Source organism: Thunnus maccoyii, chromosome 14 (assembly GCF_910596095.1).
Source record: "Thunnus maccoyii chromosome 14, fThuMac1.1, whole genome shotgun sequence".
NCBI lineage: Eukaryota > Metazoa > Chordata > Actinopteri > Scombriformes > Scombridae > Thunnus > Thunnus maccoyii.
In genome coordinates this window covers 9,974,755-9,998,920 of record NC_056546.1, presented here as the reverse complement: position 1 = coordinate 9,998,920, position 24,166 = coordinate 9,974,755, and the positions used below count along the sequence as shown (strand labels likewise).

The following is a 24,166-nucleotide window of genomic DNA, read 5'->3' as shown; positions in this document are numbered from 1 at the left end:
TGGATCAATGCAAACTTACCGGATGCTGCACAGTGCCGCTGGATGCAGCCACAAGTTACAGGTAACACAGTTGCTGATGTGATGATCTGTATTCACAATTGGCAAAGTCTGATATATTATTCTGTCAGAAAACACATTCAAAGTACTACAAAGTTTGTTGCAGCGTGGAGTTTTCAGTTTGTCTCCATTCTTTCTGACCATCCTCACTGGTCACCAGTCGATGGTGCAGCCATCTTCCTGGCTGCAGGCATGTTTCTCTCGCTGATGCTGTTACAGCTCCCGTGGTCGCTTCTTCCTCCAAACTCTGTTTTTTCTGATTCCACAGCACTATATTTGGCAACATCTCTGCTCTGACATTATATTGGAAAGCTAGTTGTTTTTCTGTGTTAGATTCAGTTCTTCTGGATGAATCAGGGATAAACTTAACAGCTTAGCTTAGCATAGCTGCAGTTCGGTGGTTGCTTCCTCTTCCAGACTCTGTTGTATCTGATTCCACAGCGCGATCTTCTGCCTTGTATCATGAAACTAGTTTTCCTCCAAATATACTAATACTTTAAAGTATTTAGTAGTATGATATTTTATTCTCTGCTTTTCCCTGTTGTGTAACATGGTAGGTGGGAATGTTTTGGGAGACCCACATTTTACCGTCCTTGAAGGCACCACTACTGAAAATTAGGAAACAGTTTGTAGTCTAAGGCAGATCTCAATTGTCAGTTGGATGACATGTTTTGCGTCACCCAGCGGACATTTGCCAACAAATGAGCGGGGAGCTCTGGGTGCAGGAGGTTAAACATTATTTATTTGCAGATACTACCCACATTGTGATGCTACAATGCTGGCGAAAATCAGCAAAGTTGTGACTTAATAGGACATCTTGGCCTGAAAAGTGTACTGAGAAAAGGTCATGACAGCTGTAATTCTAGTTTACAAAGTAGTCATCTGTAAAAGAATAATTTTGTCATTGATGTTTAATTTAAGTGGTGGGCATGAACTAACAGTGAACTCAGTGGGAACTAAGTTAACCAGCACACAAACAAACACACGCACTACCAAATAATGTACTTGAGATACAGGTAACTTTCTTTATTGCCTATTAAAGCTAATATATGTGTCTCCCTGATTCACGCTTACACTTATATCACAAGTCAGGGATGCAAGGGTGGTGCAGGGAAAAAGTTCCTACCTGGTTCTAACGCGCGTTCCATCGAAAACTGGTGTTTGTATGTGGGAAGCCAGTGAGGGATCATGTCCTTATCACCACACTGGCGACTCCTACGGGTTGGTCGGACCAACTGCACAAAGAGAGAATTGTAGGGGGCAGCAGGGGACAACACGCTCATCACTGGCAGATGAAAAGAAGCAGCTGCAGACACTGTATGTCAGTTATTTGTTATTTTATCTCTGTCATACTTTGAGGGTGAGATTGTCACGAGCACTTTATAGGGGGTGACAATTAATCATCATGTTTTCCTGTCTTGCCATAAAACTACACCCACTAATAAGTGTGAGGCTGGATTATACTTTTAATAAAGTTGTCAAGGAGTTACTAAGAGTCAGAGTGAGTCACATGGAGCAAAATCCAGACATACTATACATCATATTATCACTGGCCTGTGATGTCAGTCTTGATGTTATTGTACATATTGTAATTCATCCAAATGTCTCATCTGCTCCAGGAGTTTGATGATGTCGGAAGAATATGCTACTAAATTTAAGCACTTGTTTCCATGACATAAACTTACCTCAGGTGAGAGGCTTACTGGGCTCAATCCAGAACTTCACCCATTCACCTCTCCGTGACTCCACTCCAGCATAGCGGAAGGCCCTGCATTTGTGGGAAGGTTATAGCAAACGTTTTAGGTAATGAGGGATTTGTGACCTGTCAAGCAGTGAACATCATGTTCATACCTTTCAGATCTCCACTACGTCTTCATGCCAGCTCTCCTCTCCTCTGCCCTTCCACCCCTCTCCCATACTGTGATACTCACTTTAGAAGAGCGGAGCGATCAGCCATATTTCTGCCTTGTCCCGGAAACAAAGCCCTCTGCTCTGGGCTGGGCCAGAATGAAGTGGGGCAAAGTATGCAGGGGAGGGGAGAATGTGCCCTTTGTTGCCCCTCTGCCCCATTCTCTCCATCTCTCCATATCCTGCCTCACCCCCCCTACCCCCACCCCTGCTAGTTCTCTAACACTGAAGGGAATGGCGAGGGAGGAAGGGAGGGACGGTGGGGTGGCTGGTTCATTCAGCATCGGTTAAACGTTTTCACAGCGGCACAATGCCGGGGCGGAGTAGGCAGGTGCAAGCCAGGGAGAGGGAGGAATGGAGGGAAAGGCAGAGGAAGAGAGAGAGAGAGATACAGAGAGAGAGAGAGAGAGAGGAAGAGAACAACAGGTTGACCTACAACGGACCGTAATCATGTAGCACTATTAACCCCCAGAGACCCCCTACTCTCTGTCTTTCTTGCTTTCTCACTGTTTCTTTCTCTTTCTGTCGCTCTCTCACCAGTGTACACAAGCTTACTGCCCCGGCACTTGTAAGACCAACCAAGGCCACACACACACAAACAAGCACAGAGGCTGGCAGAGCATACAGGCACAATGCATACAAACACACTCACACCTCAGTGGCACATTTGCACTCATTTCACATAGATGGCTAGTCAAGTGCAAGTAAAACACACATTCACGCGCGCACACACACCAACAACAGAGCGGGCATATAATACGTCAAATCACACATGCTAAGATAATCACTTGTGTCATAATATGGACACACTCAAGCACGCACACGTACTGGCTTTCTCCTGGACCAACCAAGTGTGTGATGATCAGTAGGAAGGCTGCAAGAGAGGAGGGAGTGTGTGTCTGGGTGTCAGTTTGTGTGTCATTCATCTGCTGCCAAGGAGCAAATCTTACTCACTGAAGGCCTGTTAGAGTTTATGTGTGTGTATGTATGTGTTCAAGTGTTTGTGTGCATGTTCAGTGTGTTCAATATAACTTTTTTGGTAGTGTGTTTTTCAACCATAGACAACTTATAGAAATGTCACTCCCTGACCTTGCCACAACAAAAACTAATTTTTTTCTTTGTGTGCTCAAACAGTGTGATTGATTTTTTTGTAAACAGACAATAGATTGAAATAGTTTTTAGTGTTTAACTTACAGAAATAAGTGGAAAGGACAGAAAGCTTGGCTGTTACTTTTCATAAAATAAAAATGTAAAAAAAATAAATGAAAGGTTTGTTTTAGAATCAACACAGAAAGTTTTATATGAATACTAAAACATCAATTTTTTCTTTCAGGTTTTTCAGTTTTTTGTCATGATAGTTGACAGTTTTGAAAAGATCCTGAATTGAGTTTGAAGGAAAAGGCTGTTTGAAGTTATGTGTTATATATGCAATAATTTCTGAGCTCAAAAATATAACTTAATCAAGGTATGTTTACCTTTATTGCATTTAGAAAAAGCACAATGTTTCGAGTCCAAATTGGCTCACACATCCGGTACAGGGGTATCAAAAAAATATCTGACACCTAGAGGACCACCTACAGATTTTTTGGACTTAACACCTGGGTGAAAAAGATGTAGGTGTGTTCTGCTCCCTGATAACTATCAGTTTCACAATGAGTTTTCAGTACCTGTGGCAGCGACGTCATGACCCACAGGAGAGGGATGAGACATAAAGGAAGCTATGAGGATTCATGCACGGTTGAGCTGAGAGTATTGATTTAAAACTTTATCTTGAAAAAGCCTCCAGGAAACCTGATTGTCTCACGATGTACAAATTCCTCTTCAGTGCCTTCATGACAGAAATCAGCAGTCGCTGGAAGATCTGTCTGATTTTGATTTGAAATTTAGTGTAAGATAAGTTACATAAAGATGAAAGGAACAGGGTTTTATGTGTGTATAACATGTAAAACATTTGATTATTACAAAAAGCTGACAATAACCTGGTTAAGATGATGATTGCAGATTTATTTGTCAGAATGCGGTTCAGTGTGTGTAACAAAAAACTATATAAACTGTAAAAGGGCAATTATTGTTACAGTTTTACAGAATTTATAGAAATTCTACTATAATTTTAGTGAAATTTCATTAAAGATTTCATGTTTTAAGATCCAGACGTCTGATGACTAAAATCCTTCATCCGGTTAAAAGATATATTTAAAATCAACCAAGATCTAAAAAGTTTCTCATAAAAATGTCTTAAAACTGAATAAAATCAATTTATGACAGTTTCCGGTGGACAACCACAACACCAACGTCTTATCCGTATCCAGACCGTTACCTGATAAACATTATGGATTTTTCTGGGTTTGTAAATTGTTGGAAACATTTAGCATAATGTGAGTACACAACTCAACAAAATATATAACCAAGGTCTAGTTGTTTTCAGACATGTTAATGTGGAATAGTTACATATTATAGCTTTAGATTTCAGAAGTTTAACTGCTGGACACAAGATGTTTCCTACTTCACTGAAAAGTTCATTGTCAGTGGCTTCCGAACAAATTGTGATGGCACAATATCATCTAGTACAGGTCTTAAACTCAGATTTAAACTAAGTACAGTACATCTTTGGCAGATAAATGTGAAATGTATGTAGAGATGGACACTGCCATTACTTAGCATATAACCAAATGGTTATGAGTTCCTCACTGCATCAATAACACACTTCAATACTTCCTCTGTTACCTCACCTCTCCATCAAAATTCATAAATGTAGTTCCTTCTCTCTCTTCCACCCTACACAATCCCTCTTCCTCCTTCCTCCCCTCTTTCCTCTTTAACCTCATTCCTTTACACCTCTTTGCTCCCCAAACACACCTACTAGTCTGGATCCTTCTCTTCCATCCGTCTCCCATAGGTGATCGATGAATGAATCTTACATTAAAGCTGGAGCAACAAAGTCAGGATACAATTCATTTTTACTGCCGTTGATCACTCCCTCCTTTTTTATCTTTATCTCCTTCCTATGTCTTTTTGGTATTTTTTCCTTTCCTTTTTGATCTTTTTTTTTTTACTCGACTCCTCCTTGTTTGCCTCCTTCCGCACTTCAAATCTCTCCACCCTCCTTTCTTCCATCTCCTTTATTCTTCCCCCTTTCCCTCCTCGCTGTCATTCAGACATGCAGGTTGAGGAGAAATGTCATCCTGCTCCTTCTATATTCTAGCTTTCTAGGGTGGAGGGCTTACACCGCGCTGTGTAACACAATATGATAAACTGCGTTGTTCGGGGAAATGTGGAGTATGGACAGACGTTGTATTCTTGCATGAACATGTCCACACATAGCCACACAAGGGCAGATACATCACACACACACACACACACACACACACACACACACACACACATACATGCACAGAGACAGAAGTAGACCTACTAGTGCAGTGCCATTAAGCAAAGCAAACAGTGGCTGAAGTCCCATGTGTCTGCCTTGCTAATTTTGAAATGCCATGTGATATTAACATAGGCAAATCAGGTCACATCTAGCTCAACTCTGGTTTGACAACTGCACAATACACTTGGGCTGCTTTATCTCTAAAACTGCCCTACCTACTATCCTGCTCCCTCATTTTCTTCATTGCTGGCTTCGCTATTCCCGAGACAACATAAAGCGATGACAGACCCTGTGCTCTGGGGACTGTTTATTTAATTTCGGATTCAGTAATACACGGTTGGACCATGAACAGGAGATGTAAGCAACCCATTAGCTGGCTGTAAAACCAGCAACCAGCAAGAAGCCACTACGGCAGTAAAAGCTTCCAGTAACTGCACGTCTGCACTGTTGTCAAGGAGACTGACCACTGTGCGGCACAGTGGAAAAACAATTGCACTTGCGGTTCTTATCCCACAACATTTTCCACATTGTAAATTGCTTTATTAGGAGCTTGATTGTTTTGTTGTTGATATCTTTACCTGAACAATTTACTTACATTAATTCCTCTCAGCTTGGCGAACTGACTTGAAATTCACACCAGATGGGAGACGCCAGCGGCACGTAAGTAGGGAAACTCGTCCACTGTAGCTCTGTATGTTCATAATGAAACTGGAAAGTTCATATTGAGTGATGATTATAGATAGATACTTTTAGTAAATTCACAACATATTCATTTCAACATTTACAGCCGTGTCGTTTTCATAGGGGTCACATTTAGGGAATACACGTCATGGAAAAAATTTGTCTTGCACCATGACTTACATATTTGTGGCTCCTCACAAACTTGTCTGTCTGAGCTGGTGGAGATTAATACATTTATAGAAACAAAAGTGTATCAGTTCTGTGATAGACAAGACGCTCCAGAAATGCTTAAAAAAACACTTGAGGTGTGGATTGCCCTTAAGTCAACCTCTATGAGAGGTATTTGAAAGGTGCTGAGTGTTGTTTTGATGCAAAGACTCAAACATCACACATTAATAACTTATTGGATCCACCTCATATTACGTATCTCTTCAGAGTTAGCTTTCTTCAAGGATGGGAACAAGAGACGCAATTTTGAATGTCACACTACTGATTTTGATCAGGACATGTCTGGACAGCCACAGAGCACTCAGACTGATATTTCTCCACATCTGAAAATATTCTTAAAAGGTCCAGGTGGAGTGGGGATTCCCACCTGCTAGTAATACAACGACTTGTTCTCGTTGTTTATCCAAAGTGGGGAGTTTAAGTTTTGGATTGGCATTTAGAGGATTAGCCTTGTGCTTCCAAACATTCCTGTGTAATTAGACACCGCTCCTGTCAGTCATGCAGAAGCAAAAAGCTGATTGGCTGAGTGTCAAATAAACCGCTGCCTTTGGGAATGTCCCTGGTGGAGTGTCAGTAGTTTGTCTTTGAGCCCTTGAATTGGGTGGAAGTGAGCGTCAAGTGGAAGGAGGCAAAAACAAAAGCAGACCTTGCAAGAAGAGAGAGCGACACAGAGAGGGAGACCGAGCAGATACAGTGATGAGCCAACACAGAAACAAAGAGAGGAGATAGAGAGGGGCTGGGGGAGAACGAGGAGGCAGGGGAAGCTAAATGTGGATCGTCTGATCTGGATCATATAGTCAGTGCTGATGAATGATAGATGAGCAGAGCATTACCACCCGTCTACGAACGATGGAGAGGAGAGGAGGCAGGCAGAAAAACAGCACAACAAAAACAGTCACGCTTACTCCTGGAACCCCATGTCCCGCAGCTGACCCAAAAATAACTGGAACGTCTCTCTTTCTTTATATTTTGTGCCTCCATCTCTCTCTGTCCTTGCAAGAAAAACAGCAGAATTTGGCATTAGTTCAAATGCCTAAAACAAAGTTATGTTTACTTGGCAAGGACCTCGAGCGGCCTTGTGTATTATGACTTTAGAAGCAAAGGCGAAAAGGGAATGAAGTTGTCAACGATGGGTCAACGAAGCATGTGACTTGGACACGGGACACTGCTGTTTGTCAGTCAAAGTTGTTTCGTTTTGACCATGGTAGTTATGCAACCACTATCTTTTCCTAACCATAACCAAATAGTTTTCATGTCTAAACCGAAAAAACACAACTTATTGTTGTTATTATTGTTGTTGCTGTGCTTCTCTGTGTGTCTCTCTCCTCTCTCTCTCTCCCTCTTTCTCTCTCAAACCAACCGGTCAAGGCAGATGGCCGCCCACCTACAGCCCGGTTCTAGTTTTTCCCATGTGAAAAGTACCAAGATAACTTTTGTTGTGATTTGGCGCTATATAAATAAAAGTGACTTGACTTGACCAAACCAAACTGTAACCATAGTTGTGGCAGATGAGAAAACAGTCATGAACCATTTTGATAACAGACATGTAAAGGTTTTTGAAGGCACTGATAAATGCCATCGTTTGTCTGACTTTTTTCTTTTATTCACTACATTTTACACTCTGTAACCTGACTTCTGTGATTACCAAGATTACAGTTTACATTGTATTAGTGTTGTGAGGGACGTGTGGTTGCCTACAACAAAACACAAAAGAGAGAAAAATGTTAAGGCATTGTTGGTTTGTATAGTTTTTGCCAAGGGCACCATAAAGTTCTGTCACTCACAGAAGTATATTTTCTCACTTAGTTCTAGTGTTATTGAGGCATGCAGATATTTTTCATAGGGAACATCTCTTCACCAGAAAGTGGTTCAAATAAAAACTGTTGACAGTTTCTGAAAAGAAATCAAGCTGTTGAACTTTTTTAACACAAAACGGAATTCCATTCATTTGCCTTTGTTGGGGTGAAGGCAGAAATCTCAAAGATGGATCTCTCAAAATCTGTGCAAATAAAACCAAAATTGATATGTGTTTTTGTAACTTGGGTTAACTGACCCTTATCATGAAAGCTATCCAGTCCACTCCTTGACCTTCATACACAGCATAAAAACACAAAGAAATACATGCCGATGCAATACGGCAATTGAAAATAGTCAAGAGTAATCCACGTCTTTTATGCTTACTCTGATTTCCTTATTCAACATTTGTAATCATCAGAATATGCATAATCCACTTAGAATATAATCTAAACAGATTGACTGTCTATTGGTCCAATTTCCTTTGTGTGTCTACCTCTCTGACCTACTTCCTGCCTTTCTCACAGTCCCTTTCTAAATTAAACAACCCTTTGACATTATTTCTCAGTTTTCTTTTTCCTCTGCCTTGCTTTATTCTTGTTTCCCATTCTTATCTCTATTGCTTTCTTCTCACTTTGTATTCTTTCTCTCACATTCTTGTTTGCAGACGTCTCTTCATCTCCTCAACATTTTTTATGGTAACGCACTACAGTGGATTTGTCCGCAGAATTCAAACATTGTAATTGTATTTTATAAATTCAGACTATAGTCACATTTAAAGTGAATTCAAGTGAGTGAGGGTGAAACAGAGAAAGAGAATGAGCAAAACAGTTTGACTGAGCTTCTTCTTCTGTTTCTTTTTTTTTTTTTTTTACATGACAAGGTTGCTTTAGACAGGCATGTACAAAAACACACACTATACTCGAGCGCCAAGGTGGGGAAAGGACGAGAGAGGACAGCACAAAGCCCTATTCACTGATAGCCTGCACACAATAACATTCATTTTCCACTTCTTAGCAAAATATTATCAATTCAAGGATTCAAGGATCATTTATTTGCCAAGTATAGAAATACAAGGAATTTGCCTTGGTTCAGCTTTCAAAACACGCAAAGACATTTATCTGTATTTTCTTAACAAGATTGTGGACCTCCACTTCTTTCTATTAAATGATCACAAAGGCAAGGATGCACCTCTCAGGGTTAGGAAATTATGACATTCCTGTGGTGACATCAAAGTGCTTTGGAAGCAGCACTTTACAGTAATAATGTCACATCATCCAATGAAAGGAATAATTCTGCGCTGTATCTTCAACAGCCATTGCTGTTCTTTGCAATCCATTCTGTATGAACATAACTTTCCAACCTTGAAAACTGGAGATGTTACAATGCATCGTTAATCGTTAAACAAGGAACAAGCCTTCTGCAGCACTCCCAGATTCTTCTATTGGAGGAGATGGAATTATTTTGAAGAATTGTGCCTTTTTGTATGGTAGTAATACTATTTACAGCATCTCTTAGCATAAACATTAACTCCACTGAGGATCTGCTGTTGGTGCAGTTTTGTTTTTTTGCACATAATATAAAATCTGTGCAACAAATTTTGAATATTAGCTTTGTCCACCTATTAAAAATGATACATTTTAATAACATGATTGAGGCTTTAAATATGTTTTTTTTCCTGAGGAGAACTTCTGGAAACCCTAAAGTGGACATAGTAAAGCACAAAACTGATCAGTGTTAAATTATATGTCAGTCTCAGCATGTGAGCACATTGCCTAGAGGGCAAATATTTCAGTTTGCAAGTGAAATTTCACTACTTAGAGCAAGGATCATGGCTTTCAGTTTCCACATGGTTCCACCACATTATCCTCCAGCAGAAGCTTATCCAAAAAAAAAATCAGATGGCGGCACTTTAAGTGATATTATCTTGCACTTTCCTTTTTACATTTGGTCCAAACTTTTAAGCCCCTGCAATGTCTTTTCACTTATTTTTTTTGCGCTCCTTTGCTGAAACTCTGAATTCCAGCTTAAGTATTTTCTCAGGCCTTGTTTACCTGAACACAGTCAGCAAAGCTACACCGCCACTCAGCCATGATTTATCAAAGGAATTTGACCTTCAACTGAGGCTTGTTGCCTCTCTTGTGCAGCCAAAAAAGTTCTTAATAACAATTCTGTATGGAATATTAGGACCAACCTCATTGTAAGGTTAATAGAAAATAATAAGGATCCTTTTTGCATTGACCCACAGCACCAAGACTGGCTGCATTACTGGTGATTTCAAGTCAAATATGTTGAATTCAAGTGATGAATTAATTTTCCACTGCGCTTCTCACCGCACCCAGTCTGTTCTGCCTTCGGCGAGTTTCCTGTTCCACTCGTTCAACTGAAGAAAAGCTTAAACTCTCCCTCAGGTAAGGATGTCTCCAAGGAACCCTCAATCACACACACACACACACACACACACACACACACACACACACACAGCTAAACACACCTGCAGAGCAGCAGTGAGGGCCTGTGTTATGTTAGCTTAACATTAGCAACTCTTTAGGCAGAGTTAATTAAGAGCTAAATGGTGAAGTGTTGTGAAGTGTGTTGTAAAGTGTGTGTGTCACTTTTGTTGACACTGTGTAGATAACGGCTCAGATAAGGCAAGCTAACAGATTAGCTAATAGATTAGCAATTGCAGGCTAAACACCCAATTTGTCTATTGTTACATATGGAGCAAAATAAACCACTTATTATACTGATGTTGGACATTTCCTATACATGGAATATATCATAAATATATTCAGTTGACAGATTTTAAATTATTTTAAAAACGTGTTATTTCAGAATAAAAGCTGCATACCGCCGTGCCTGACTATAATGACACTGACATTTTATTCGTTAAAATGAAAGAGCTTTCTTTTTTACCACTTTCCTTTCATGAATATAAGGCAGTCAACAAATATTCTGTGTTTTCAGAGTTTTCTTTGTCAAGTAAGTTCCCCATTCAGAAACCTCTTTTCACAATACGTAGCCTAATGTTCTAGAAAAAACAACCTGTACCACACGATGCTGTTTCTCAAAGAATAAAACCAGCAATGGCTGAAAGAAACGCTCATTCTTTCTTCCCCTAATATTTGTCATAAAATGGTCCCTCAAGAGGATTCAGTCAAGTGGATTCATTGAAGGTCAACAACATTTCTTTATTATAAAATATAATATCAAAATCAAACAATCAATAATGCTGGTATTTCTATAGTATTTATGAAATTCCTTTCAGGTAATCGTTTTGTGTTAATTGACTCAAGGCCTCCATATGGAATTCTTGTAACCAAAACAACAAAAATATCAAGACATACATGAGTTTTTTTTATTCTAGCTGTACAATGAACAACATATTGATTCAGCTGAGGGAAGATATATATTTTTTAATACCTTAAAGGCTTGTAATTGAATTGAATAACTGAAAGAGGAAGACAAACAAATCGCTGCATGTTTCACATGTTTGTGTGGAGTTTTGACAGTCAGAAAGAACACTTTGTAAGGTTAAAGATAACGTGTTGTCAATTAATGTAAACATTAATGTTAAAGGGTGAGTTCTCTCAAATCACAAAAAACATATTTTTTTCCCACTTACCCCAAGAGGTTTTAGGCCATGCTGATGTGTTAAGCTTTTGAGATATTATCATCTGAAATGTATGCTTCCACCTCAATACAATGGTGAGAATATCTTCTTTGTGTTGCTTAAATTTTAGAAACTTTTACTTGAAAAACTCTATGGCAGCATGTCTTACCAGAAGCAATGTTACCTTGGTTACTTACAGTCAGTGCAGACCTCTCTTGAGTAACAAGTATCTAGTGTGCAAAATGTTGAATTGAACACGTTTTGGCTTCTTTAAACTTATAATAATACAAATTTTTGTTGAGGTTCCATTAAAATGCATTGAAGGGACGTTCTACGAACTACTACTGTGTTATTTTAATAATAGCTATGGTCAGCATTCATAGATCTGAAAGACATGCATCATGACTTGAACTTTCTACTCTCAGCAACATCTCTGGATCCATGTAGAAAGTACAAATTCAGATACCACAGTATAAACAATCTGAATTAAGGTATTTAATTGGAAAAAATATGCATAATAACTTTACTAAATCCCATGGCCTTTATCAATGCATACAATCAATAATGCCATTATTTTTTAGTGTGACATTTACAGTGAAAGGCAGATAGAGACTGTGTGTTGTCTTCAACTTCATGGCTTATAGGATGAGAACAGTGAAACACAGAAAATGATTTAGACACGTACAAAAAGCAAGGAGAGGTATCCAATCTTGATGCACATGTGGAAGGGAATGGAAGTCTAACAAGGTTAAATGTACTGTCTATTTTATCTAATTTGTAAAAATCTGCTATTAGTGTTTTTAAATCCATATTTTTCATTAGTCTGGCTGTCTTAATTGAAATCTCAGACACAACTCGTCAAACCTTGATGAAACACTGAGGACTGATACATCTTTATACTGCAGGGCCGTACTGCGTTCTTTCAGGGATACACTGATTAGGTAAGATAAGGTTTTTATATTCCAGACAACATAATTTTGACAAAAGTTAGCAGAAAAAAGCCTTTGATTTCTTCAGGCATTTAAAAAAGAAATGAATGTAGGTTTTAAATTCATTATCGCAGACACAAATGATGCAATAATGATGAAATGTCCTCCATCCATTTTCTTTACTGCTCACCCTCTAGAGGGTCACAGGAGACAATCTCACCTGACACTGGGCGAGAGGCCAGGACAAGGACAGGTCACCAGTCAATCACAGGGCTAACATATAGTACAAAGACAGACAACCATTCACACCTACAGGCAATTTACAGTCACCATTTAACCTAACCTGCATGTCTGTGGGAGGAAGCACAGGTAGAACATGAAACTCCACACAGAAAGGTCCCAGCTGAACACTGGGTTCAAACCCAGAACCCCCTTACTGAGAGGCGACAGTGCAAACCGCTGCACCAACGTAAATATCAAAATCTCACATTTAATAGGAACTAATTACTACAATTTAGTGTAGTTATATTTGATATGAAATGTACACAAATCTATCATATCAATCCAGTTGCACTTATGGCTTTAAGTTGGGCTTTAAAATAAAAGTTCAGAAATGACGTGTTATTGTCAACACCACTGGTCTCAGCTCATTTGTATTAGTTGTGTTTTATCACCTGACTTACATGAAAAAATGCAGGTATGAAGAGGTCACAACTTCTGCACCAGAAATCCAGTTTTATGGAAGTTGAGGGAATAACGCGACTTCTTACTGGTCCATTACCCCAACTGCAATAACCAGAGTTTAAATAAAGGAGGATCACTGAAAGCTGTCGGCTGAACCAGTGAGGTACAATGTCAAAGGTTGTTCATAAAATCATATCACTGTATGCATGTTAAGAACCAAAAAGTTTTATAAAACCTTAAAAACATAAATCACTTTCAGCAGATTCTGGATTGATTTTCCATTTGAAGATGAATATCTGGTCGGCTGCACCTGACATTCTCATCCAGTGTGATAATTACAGTGGAGAGCAATAGACGGGTAGCGAGAGAAAAGATCACTGATTGAATAACAGAGGAAAGATGGGGATGAGTCATGAGATGCTGATTATTAGAACAGTGGCTAAGATGTTAGACTTACAAAAGGTCATTAAGATATGGCAGCGTTAAGATATCACAGATGAGAGCGCTAAAATACGGAGGCAGAATGATGTGCAGACAGCAGGAAAGAAAGTGAGGTGTGTGTGTATAATGGCATGTGCATTTTGTGGCTGCCCACACCCCTCCTTGCATCTTCATACTTCCATCATTCTCACCTTCTCTTTCCCTATTCCTCTCCCTTGCTTATATTCAGACACTCTCCCCCTTAAATCTGCCTATGAAATCTACTCTTGCCATGGGTAATTACAATGAACAACTTCATATGGCTGCTCCGCCTGCTGCCGAGATAAGGCAGGGTAGCACGGCATACACCCACACACATACACAGACACACCACCATCCCCTATCTTATCTCCATCGTCACAGAACAACCGCCTTCTGCCCAATTCTGCCCTAATCTTCTGCGTAAACAATACTGATATTTCACCACCATCCGCAATGAAAGGAGGAGGGGAGGAGGAGCAGAGGAGGAGGAGGAGGAGGACAGAAGGGAGGAAGGGGAAGGAGAAAGGGACCACGGCAGCGGGATAGATGTAAGAGAAGGGTGTGAGACTGATAAAATTGCTCCTTCATAAAAACTGACCTCACTCTTGTCTGATTCAGCCTTGGTTTGGCTACATTTATATGTGTGATTGTGCTCATTCATTTATATAATATTCATATAATAGTAGGAGCTTATATAAAATCATTCAGGCTTTTTAAGTCTCATGTTCTCATTCCGACAATATGTGTGGATATACTTCAAACAATGGCGTTTCACACGTACTGTACTCTAGAGTTTCACTCAAACTGAATGCCTTTGTGGGCCTGAGAGTACATTCATATTCTTAGATTTAATCTGTACAATGATCTCATGAAAAAAGAGGCATTATGAAAAAAGCCTCTCAGTACATTTTTTCACAAGTACTGTAATTCAACTTCTTTAAATAATGCAGTTGAAGTAAGCTAAGGTGTTGGCAAAGTTCACAGAAACTTTGTCAAGGTTGCACTTAAGTTGATTAAAGGACGTGTCTGGTTTATTACAATGTGGGTCCTATTTTCTTAGTTTGGGCCATAATTCCTACCTGTGATGGTAACACCGCATGGACTATGACAATTTCTGAGATCTGGGAGCACAGCAACATCGTCAAAAGAAGTCAGATGGGGCAGGAAACATAAAGGAAGAGAAAATGAAGGTGAACAGTAAGCAGACATTGCAAACAACCACAGTTTACAGACTTCTATGGTTCAACTTTGACTGATTATACCTGCTGTATTTGTGCTTTCACAGTTTTCCTGTGCAATGAGGGAATAATACTGATATTTTATGTTCCCTCATTTCTGGTTTTATCTCCAGATAAAGTGGCTTAGATAATCTGGCAAAGCTGCTGGCAGTATCACGTCACTCTCAACAAGTTATAAAAAATATAAATGGAGGCCAAAACATTGAAAATAAGTTGTAATAAACCATTGTTAAGGAGTCAACGTGAGTAAAAATTTGTAGCCTCCAGGACAGCAGGAAGAAGAAAAGTAATAGAAAAATGGAAGAACTCCATTGGTGTTCATTGTTTTTTGTTTTGATGAGCGCACCGGGCTGTGTTACGTAGTTGTCACAAAGTTTGCCGATGCCCCCAAATAACAAGTGTTATTTTTCTACCACCATTAACCGCATTGCTCTCCTTTTCATGCATGCTGATTTGCATCCCATTCACTCAAAACCCAAAATAACAACAGAACAACAGTTATATGAATGTGATAACTAACAATCTTTGTTAATCAAGTTATGCCTACTTTAAGTACAAGCCAATGTGAGTAGAATAACTCTTTTAAAGGTGTTTTATGACAGCCGCAATAATCAGAGTTTTGCTTTACTCTGGTGTTGATATAAATATTACAATGCTTGTAAATGCAAATGCATACGCCTGTATTGGCTTTGACTGACATCCCACTCAACAAGCTTCAACAGAGGCTCCTGTTGTGAAAACAGTATTGTTTGCTTTTAGTGACCTCAGTCTCTACCTCAATGTAAAACAGTCTGGATCCTCCAAAGTGTCTTGGCATTTAGATTAGTTTTAGCTGACCTGCAAGTCCGTGGGACTGAAGCGATCTGAATGCTGAGGCTTTTAAGAGGATGCCCGGCTCTACTGCGGAGCAGCACAAGAGACTAAGCTTTATGTATATATTTAGATTTATAATTCAGCTTCCCCACTCAGCCAATTTTCTTCCCTGAAGCCACAACCAAAGGAACACAGACATGAGCTGCATGACCAGTCACTGCAAGATTGCGAGAGAGAAAAAAGAAAGCAATGCGTAGGAAATTAAAGAAAACCTCCATTATGACTAAAAGCCCCCTGATCATGCTTGTGTGTGATAGTTTACGTGCATATCTTGTTATTTTTGAGTAGATTAAAGTAAAAAAGCAGCTTCTAGTCTAAGCATTTGAAGCGCTCCCTCTGTCTGTTGTCCCATCTTTCTCCCCCCTTCCCCTCCTTCTCCTCCTCCCCCAGCAGTGATGGTACAGGATAACCTCAGGGGGTCTGAGGAGAATTAGAAATGAAAGTTGATTTAATCAGTCACTCACACACGTACACCTCCTCAGTCCAGGTTAGCGAGGGACAAGGTTGTGTGTGTGTGTGTGTGTGTGTGTGTGTGTGTTTGTGTGTGTGTGTGTGAGTGTCATCAAAACACGGCCACTCACTCCAAAATCCCTAAATCAGCCAGGACATTTCTATTGTCAACACAATACTAACAGCAATGCTGAGGCCATCTGTTTTCATGGGAAATTGTCCAACAAGCAGCTTTACAACCTGTTCATTCACATAAACATGTTGTTACTGTACGTCTACTGTACATTAGCACAAGAGGGAGCAAATTAAATTATCTTGTAAAATGCATTTCGTACCAGTCTTTTTTTTCTCCTCTTGAGTGATATTTTTTGTGTTTAGCATTAGCCATGCAAGCTGATGGAAAAAAATGTTGCATCAAAGTTGAATGTGCAATGTGATGAGTATTTTTTTACTGATCTGATAAGCTCCTTGTTGATCATGTTAAACCTATACCTGGTATAGCTCTCGTATATTCTGATGTTTAAGATCAGGGCTTCTGAATCAAATATTAAAATGTAGAAATGTAACACGGCCATATACAAGAGTGCAGACATACTGAAGTCGTTATTTATATGACCCTGGTCACATAAGATAGAGAAAACTAAGAAAAAAAACAACACTGAAAACAATAGAAACAGACCTCTTTTATCATTGTGAATTTTGTTACATTTTATATATTAATAAATGAGCAATATAAAGATTTTCTGAACTACACCTCAACGTTGAAGTTGGTACACAAAGTGGGGTCCTCTCAATAACAGATCTGGATTTTTTGACCAATCCTAAATCAAACTTGATTACATGACAACATGTTATAATATCTGGTTAATACTTTGAAATAAAAAAAACACAACAAACTCCCAAGAGAAGCTTGTTTGCCGTCCCTTGAGGGATGATTTGCTGCCTGTCACGAGTGACCGTAAACATCATATGTTTTAAATTTTTGATAATGAAAAATAATGGTGAGTGATACAGAAAGTTGATTTTGGGACCTCTTTTTCTTTGATAAAGTTATAGAGAGAGTCAGACACAGGAAGTGTTTCGTTGACAGATTTTAAATGGGTGATACTGTTAGGGCCCATTGCAATCTGGTCGGGGGTGGATTTCATTGTGTGTTGTAGAAGCCTGTTTGTTGTGGAAAGGATTACGGTGACCGATCTAGTCGCAAACAAGATTAGTGGCAGTGGATCATGTTTGATTTGGAAGCTCCAAAACAGCCCTCGCAACTGTGAGACAAGTTGTTGTGCGATTTGTAGCCAGAAGGAAGGAAATCACAGAATACACATGTAAATAAATCAGGACAAGAGTAGACCTGAACTCTCTTTGACCAACCTATATGTCTCACTGTTTGATGTTGTTGCAGATCTGTCCAGCTCACTCTGAAAAGCAGGAGACAACAAAGCACACTCCAAAGTAATTTTGCCTCTGATTTCGAGATTGAGCTGAAGAGTCATGTCTTTTTATAGAGCTGGACACAAACACACACATGCACACACACTCAACTACGGTCACACACACTCAGGAGTATCTGTAATCCCTAGTTGAGACAGGCAGACACCCCTGGTGCATCACTTTCCCGTTCATTTCATAGATCTGTCATCGTCCCTGGACAAAAGCACCTCGGCAGGATGACTAATCTGCGCTCAGCTCGCTGTCCTGGCTGACTCAGGCTGCCATGTTGATTCTATTTCAGACGTGACTCAGCGATCGCTGAAGCGAGGTCTGATTGGAATGGAGACAAGTCACACAAAGGGGAGGTAGAGACAAAGATGGAGTAGAGAGCCACAGAGACAGGAAGAAAGAGGATTTCTATTTATTCTCAACTCATTAAAACTTCTTCAAAAGCTGAAAGATGACTAGAGGCATAACCGTGCTTATATCATTCTGTGTGTGTATGTGTGTGTATGTCTCAGTCCTCTCTCGTCTCCATTCCAGCAGTGACAGTGAAGGCTCTAGGGTTGACACAGGGGACAGCCCACCTCAGCCTGGCCCAGAAAACCTCACCTTGTCTGGGCCACTAAACACACCGAGGCCCCCTCAGTCACCAAGTGTACCCATCCAGACAGTGATGCTGCTTAGCTGGGGAGGCTGGTGCAGCAGTGGTTTTGGGAGTTGGGGTGACAGGCTGTCATAACAACTGCACACACACATTCAAACACACATACTCACGGAGAACATACAATATCAATATGATGATATGTGAGAGAAACTACATCACTGTGTCTCACCCCACCCCGTCTTTCCCTCAACCCCACCCACCACCAAAACCACCAACCTGCAGTGTCCTAACAGATCATCCTCAACAGCCCAAATTGGTGAGCTAGGCAGAGTCTGACATGCACACACAAACCGCACACACACACACAAATATAGCAAGACACACAAACGCTCGCTTACACACACTCATACAGGCAACTTGCTCAAAGGAGCACATGCATGCATTGTAGAACTGCAAGAATACACCTTTTTACTGGGAAGTATATAATACAATACATACAATTTTACAATACATTGTACAGTAAAATAGAAAAGGAAATAGATTTTTAAACATGGATTCGGACAAAGCCTGAGTAGACTATTCACATACAATACATGAAAATGACTAGAGCAATATTTTAGAGAAGGTTTCTTTGCTTTCTTGCCAAAAGTTAGATGAGAAACTGTTATAGCGCGTAACTTCCCTTAAAACCACAACTGTTGTTTTTAAATTTCTCTTTGTGTACAGATTAAAGAAACAGCAATTTTTAAAAAACTTTGGATAGAGCTAGGCTAGCTGTTTTTACCTATCTTTATGTTAAGCTAGGCTAATAATCTCCCACCCCCTGCATCCCTACTCAACACCCAGACAAGTGGTATTGATCCTCTCATCTCGTTCTCAGAAAGAAAGAGGATTCTGAGATTTTACTTCTGAGAACTATTCCTCTAAATTAGCCAGTTATCTGGATAAAAATAAAATTCAGTCTCTTTCTTTCTTCTATTCATTCAATGCACAATTACTGTGAATTTGCACATAATTTTAATACCTGAAATTATATAGATGTAATTTTATGACTTTATTTTTGTTTAGTATATGTGTTACCAGAAGATGTTCTGTTGTATTTTTGATGTTTGGCATACAGTGTTGTCTTGTAGTCCCAAGTGGGATGGACCAAATGTTTAAGATGACACGGAAATAGAAATGAATTTTACAAACTAATTAACTAACCACACTAATGCACGTTGATTTGTTGGATTGAAACAAAATATCTTAAGGTTTTAGACAAGCAAAGTCTGCTGTCTGATGTTGCAGACCCTCTATTCTGGCCTCTCTCTTTCTCTCTGTCTTTCCCACAGATACATTGCAGATCGGTGGGCCTGCTGTCTTTGCCAGGCAGCGGTACACCATTCCTGCTGAATTATTCACGTCTTGCGGAGAAGAGGAGCAGAGTGAGACAGACCGTATAAAGCCAAGCTAATTAAAGTAGCAGTATTAAAAGTGTGCCTGTGTCTCTTCCAAGAAGAGAGGAAAGAGAGATCAGTGGTGATACCTTTCCTCTCTCCGTGTCTCCATCACTCGCCCCCCCCCCCCCACCTCCCGTCTTCTCTCGCTTCACTTATCCCCCTCTTCCCTCGGCTTTCTCAGGAAAATTACAACCTGACTGCTCACTTTAATATTTCAGCATCTAAGTTAGTGTGACAGGCTCTCCTTTGTGCCCCCCCTTCCCCGCCTCCCCCTCCTCTACCACCCACCTCCCTGTGTCCCTACCTCCTTCCATCCACCCACCCCTCTCTCCCTGCTCCAACCTCCTTGTGTCGCTTGCTTATCGCTCCCCCGACGGTTCAACTTTTACCATGTGACAGGAGAGAGAGAGAGGGAGAGGGGGGAAAAACAAAAACAAATCAGGCTCAAACCGAGGCCTCTCTGCCATGCTATCAGGCTGTCTCTCTTTGTCTCTCGGTGAGTTTCATGACACGCACACGACCATGAACCTACAATGAGGAGAGGTATCGCTTCACCCTGATGTGTGCCACTCATACTCAGGCTTAGACGCACACAGGCAGTGTTTCAGAGTGACAGAGAGGGTAGTGATCTCATCCACAGAGACAGACACGGACTCAGAATAGAGGTATGTGTACGTCTTTGTGCGTATGGGTGTATTAGAAGTCACCTCTAATACTTGAGCCACTTCAGCTCATGAGTTTCCTTTGAAAAGACGCTTATTGGTAACAGAACGCCAACGGTCTTTTGTATGTATGCATCTACGCTGGTACATATCATTGTGAGTGAATATGAATGTGTCTCTGGACACATATTATGCTCAAATGTATTATACATGTTCGAGTATGAGCGGTGTACTTGTTGGTGGTGGAGTGACAAGAGTGTGTTATTGGGGGGTGAATAGCCAAGAAGATGGTGTGTTGTGTGTTCATAGGCACTATGATACACATCAATAATGTAGCTAGTCTCCCCTACTTCCCATTCATTCTATTTTCATCTCTGCCATTTGATATCCCTGTCTGTTTCCACCCTCAACACAGAGCGTATTATGTCCAGAAAGCGAGCGAAAAATATAAAAAGAGCCTGAGGAAACAAGCCCTTTATTCCAATAAGTAGGAAGGTAAACGGTGTGACAACAGCACACCAACGATGTATGGACAAAAGCATTCAGGAATAACATATCTGTACCTACACATGAGCTGGTATGTCTGCACACAAACACTGATTCACACACGAAAAGGATCACACACACACAAATAGAAACTCACGACGAAGTGAGCAGGTTGCAACATTGTACACAACATTGATCATATAATTTACTCCTCTCTATCAAGCTACAAAGCTATTGATCAAATAATTCCATACGCGGGCCTCGGCCACTGCCAAATTGCTAAAATGGGGCTGCTCTACTTAAAGCGTGTCCCATAATGGTTTTGGTATTGATCACGGCTCTCCCTCACTCACTCCCAATGCAAACAAACCCCATTCAACTGCAGAACTTAAGAGCAAGAAAGGGTATGTGAATATGGGAGAAGCAATCGCACAAATCTCAAATTCACAGGCACACGGGGAGCTGAACGGCAAACACAACACGCACAGGCTGACACTTCAACACACTCAGATAGAACATGTGCACACATGCTTTTGGTGTATGTCCTGTTGTATATTTGTGTGTTCATCAAATGCTGAAATTAACTATTTGCTGTGTGTGTGTTTCAGAGTAGAGCTGCATTGCGGAGTGGCAGGCGGGTTTTAGCAATGACTGGAAGATTAAGGCCAGTTGAGTGGCCAATTTGACCCCATTTTCACTCTGATGGCTTAGCTGACCGATTTCCTGCCACCTAGACGCCCGGAGGCTGGAGTCACACACACATATACACACACATGTACAGTAGGTGTGTTCATTCATGTCTGAGTTTGTGAATGCATGTAAACATGGATACACACATGCACAGATGCCAGTTGCTTTTGTGACTGTGTAGAGAAAGGTGAAAAGAAAAGGAATGAAAAGGACACAATACAATAAGTGAAGCACAGAGAGAGACGGAGGAAGTGTTGGTGAGGTCTAGGTCATAAAATCTCATTTAGGGCCATCTCCTCACAGTGTGTTATTTTGCTACTTACATGTATTATTTAATTCTTTAGGCAGAAATATTGTGAAGGAGCAAGGAGAGAGTGTAGAGAGAAGGTCTTACAGGCTGTGTTCACACGATGCGTCTCAGCCATGTCTGTCAGTTGTCCATTTTGCACATCTGATGTAATAAATACATCTTCGTTTTAATCAATACAGCTGCCTACCTTGTAATTGCTAGCATTTCACCTGCTCTTTACATACGTAACCATGACCTGAATCATCCTGTTAAGCTCCGTGAGGTGAACACACTACAGTACTGTAGCTGACTGCATCCTGTGTAGAGACTGGTAGAGGATTGAAGACGCTGCTGCTGCTACACTGCTTACATGCTGCTTTCATCATACAGCCTTCCATTTGGTCCTCCGTCCACACTGAGCCAAGTTTTCCAAACATTTTCTCTAGAGTGGACACATCTAAAAGAGCCAGCTTTTGGAAAAGGATGACATAGGCCTGTTTGGATGTTGTGTAGCAGTAAAACTAAGAAGGCAACTCTCTGTTGCTGCTAACCTCTTTGATCACTAATGTTAACTGTCTATATGGTTATTCACAGTTGTTGTTATTGTATTTATGTTTACTGTTCACCTGATTACTGTAACAGTTAGACTTTAGGAGCCGTGAGCCAATCACTATTTCATATTCATTCAGTTGTCTGAAAACAGAGATAAAACATCAAGTAAATGAGGACAATGAAACTGTGAGTTTGGCTGTATTATGTAAAATAGTATGACTGATGGAGAGCAGAAAGAGACTGAATGGAGGTTTTACAGGCTGAGACTCAGCAGAGTCACCAGGCTGTGAAGGACGGTTGTTAAGTAGTTGCACGGGGGACGGAGGTGTTTTGGAAAATCACCTGAAAACGTTAATGTTGATATATGTCATTTTTACATGTAAATTGGTTGTAACATACACACATAGGAGGATCAAATGAGATCTGTTGGGGGAAAGAGCTGAGAAGTGTGACAGTGGAAACGTAACACAGGAAGGAGAGAGAGAGAGATGCAGAGGACAGGAAAAAAAACAGCTGATGGGAGAGAGATAGAGTGTGACAGAAAAGGGGAGAGAAGGAGAGTCCAGCTGGTGGCCGAAACAGAGAGAGATGTAAGGGTATGACACCTCCTGTCTCTGCACCGGCCCTCGCTGGTCTTTGCTGGAACATACATGACAGCCCTGTCACACTCATTTACTCTCTCTCTCTATCAGGAGAGATGTATGGAGTGAAGAAGAGAGTCATACACAGTGGGCGAGAGAAGGGGAGACAGGGAGACGAGTAGAGAAAAGGAGGAGATGAGAGTAAGAGCAAGAAAGAGACAAGGGGACAGAAAAGAGAGAAGAAAGAAAGACAGAGGTTCGTGACACTGCATCAACTCACTTTCACATTGCTTCCACACCGCTGTCTCTCAGCCTGCCACAGTACTAATGTCCTTGACATACCACCAGCCTGTGTGTGTTTGTGTGTGTTGTTCCACTCTTCATAAAGTGAAAAATTTTTTAATCATTTTAACGTTGGAAGCTTTCTCAAGCTTGTTCACTTCTACTAAATTGAAAGTTCACCAGCATCTCTTTCAAATACATTTTAATTAACAAAAGGGCAACTGCTCTGCACAGACACTCATAGTATTACATTTTACTGTAATTGTGCAAATCTCTCCTCTATGTCAGAAGCTTTTTGGCAGGTACATTTGTTTCCAAAGCACTCATAACGTGAAAAAGATCTGAAACAACATTGCTGTTATTAGTAGTAGTAGCAGTAGTAGTGTTAAAAGCATATAGACACCCAAACATAACACCTATGTGATTGTTGGACAACTTATTCCATTAATCTGCTACAAAAACAGCCTCCATTCTTTTCAGAGAGCTCTCCACGAGTTTTTGCGGCATTAAAAAAATGCAAAGGATTGCATTTATGGGGCATTATGGGGGTGAGATGATGAAATATGATTCAGGAAGGCCAGTTTGAGCAATAGAGCTATGAATTTGAACTGTACAAGGTAGAATTACCACGTCCACAATACAATTCTCCCAGGAATGTACACTCGCGATAATTTGTTTGGCCAACACAGTGCATTGCCTGATTATGTCGCATTGTGTTGCAGTGAGCCAGTTTCGGCTTTTGACCCTGTGTTTTTGGATTTGTTTGTTTTTTTACTTAGACCTCTGTGTTGACCTCCCCACGGTGTCAACGCAGGTATCTTATTGAAACACAAGAAAGGTGTGAGGTTTTCTTACAC

The 24,166-nt window shown here is 40.4% G+C and overlaps 1 long non-coding RNA gene across 3 annotated transcripts; it reads right to left on the bottom strand.

Moving 5' to 3' along the window:
• Positions 1-628: 628 nt before the first annotated feature.
• Positions 629-6,010, bottom strand: LOC121911933. 3 transcript variants are annotated; one of them, XR_006099977.1, is made up of 3 exons: positions 1,743-2,094; positions 1,184-1,292; positions 629-891 (listed from the first exon to the last, which is right to left on the bottom strand). It is a non-coding gene; the product is annotated as an uncharacterized LOC121911933 (long non-coding RNA). The 3 variants fall into 3 exon arrangements; XR_006099979.1 differs by lacking the exon at positions 629-891 and adding an exon at positions 5,931-6,010 and having other exon boundaries at positions 918-1,292; positions 1,743-1,825; XR_006099978.1 differs by lacking the exon at positions 629-891 and having other exon boundaries at positions 918-1,292; positions 1,743-1,825; positions 1,989-2,094.
• Positions 6,011-24,166: the final 18,156 nt, after the last annotated feature.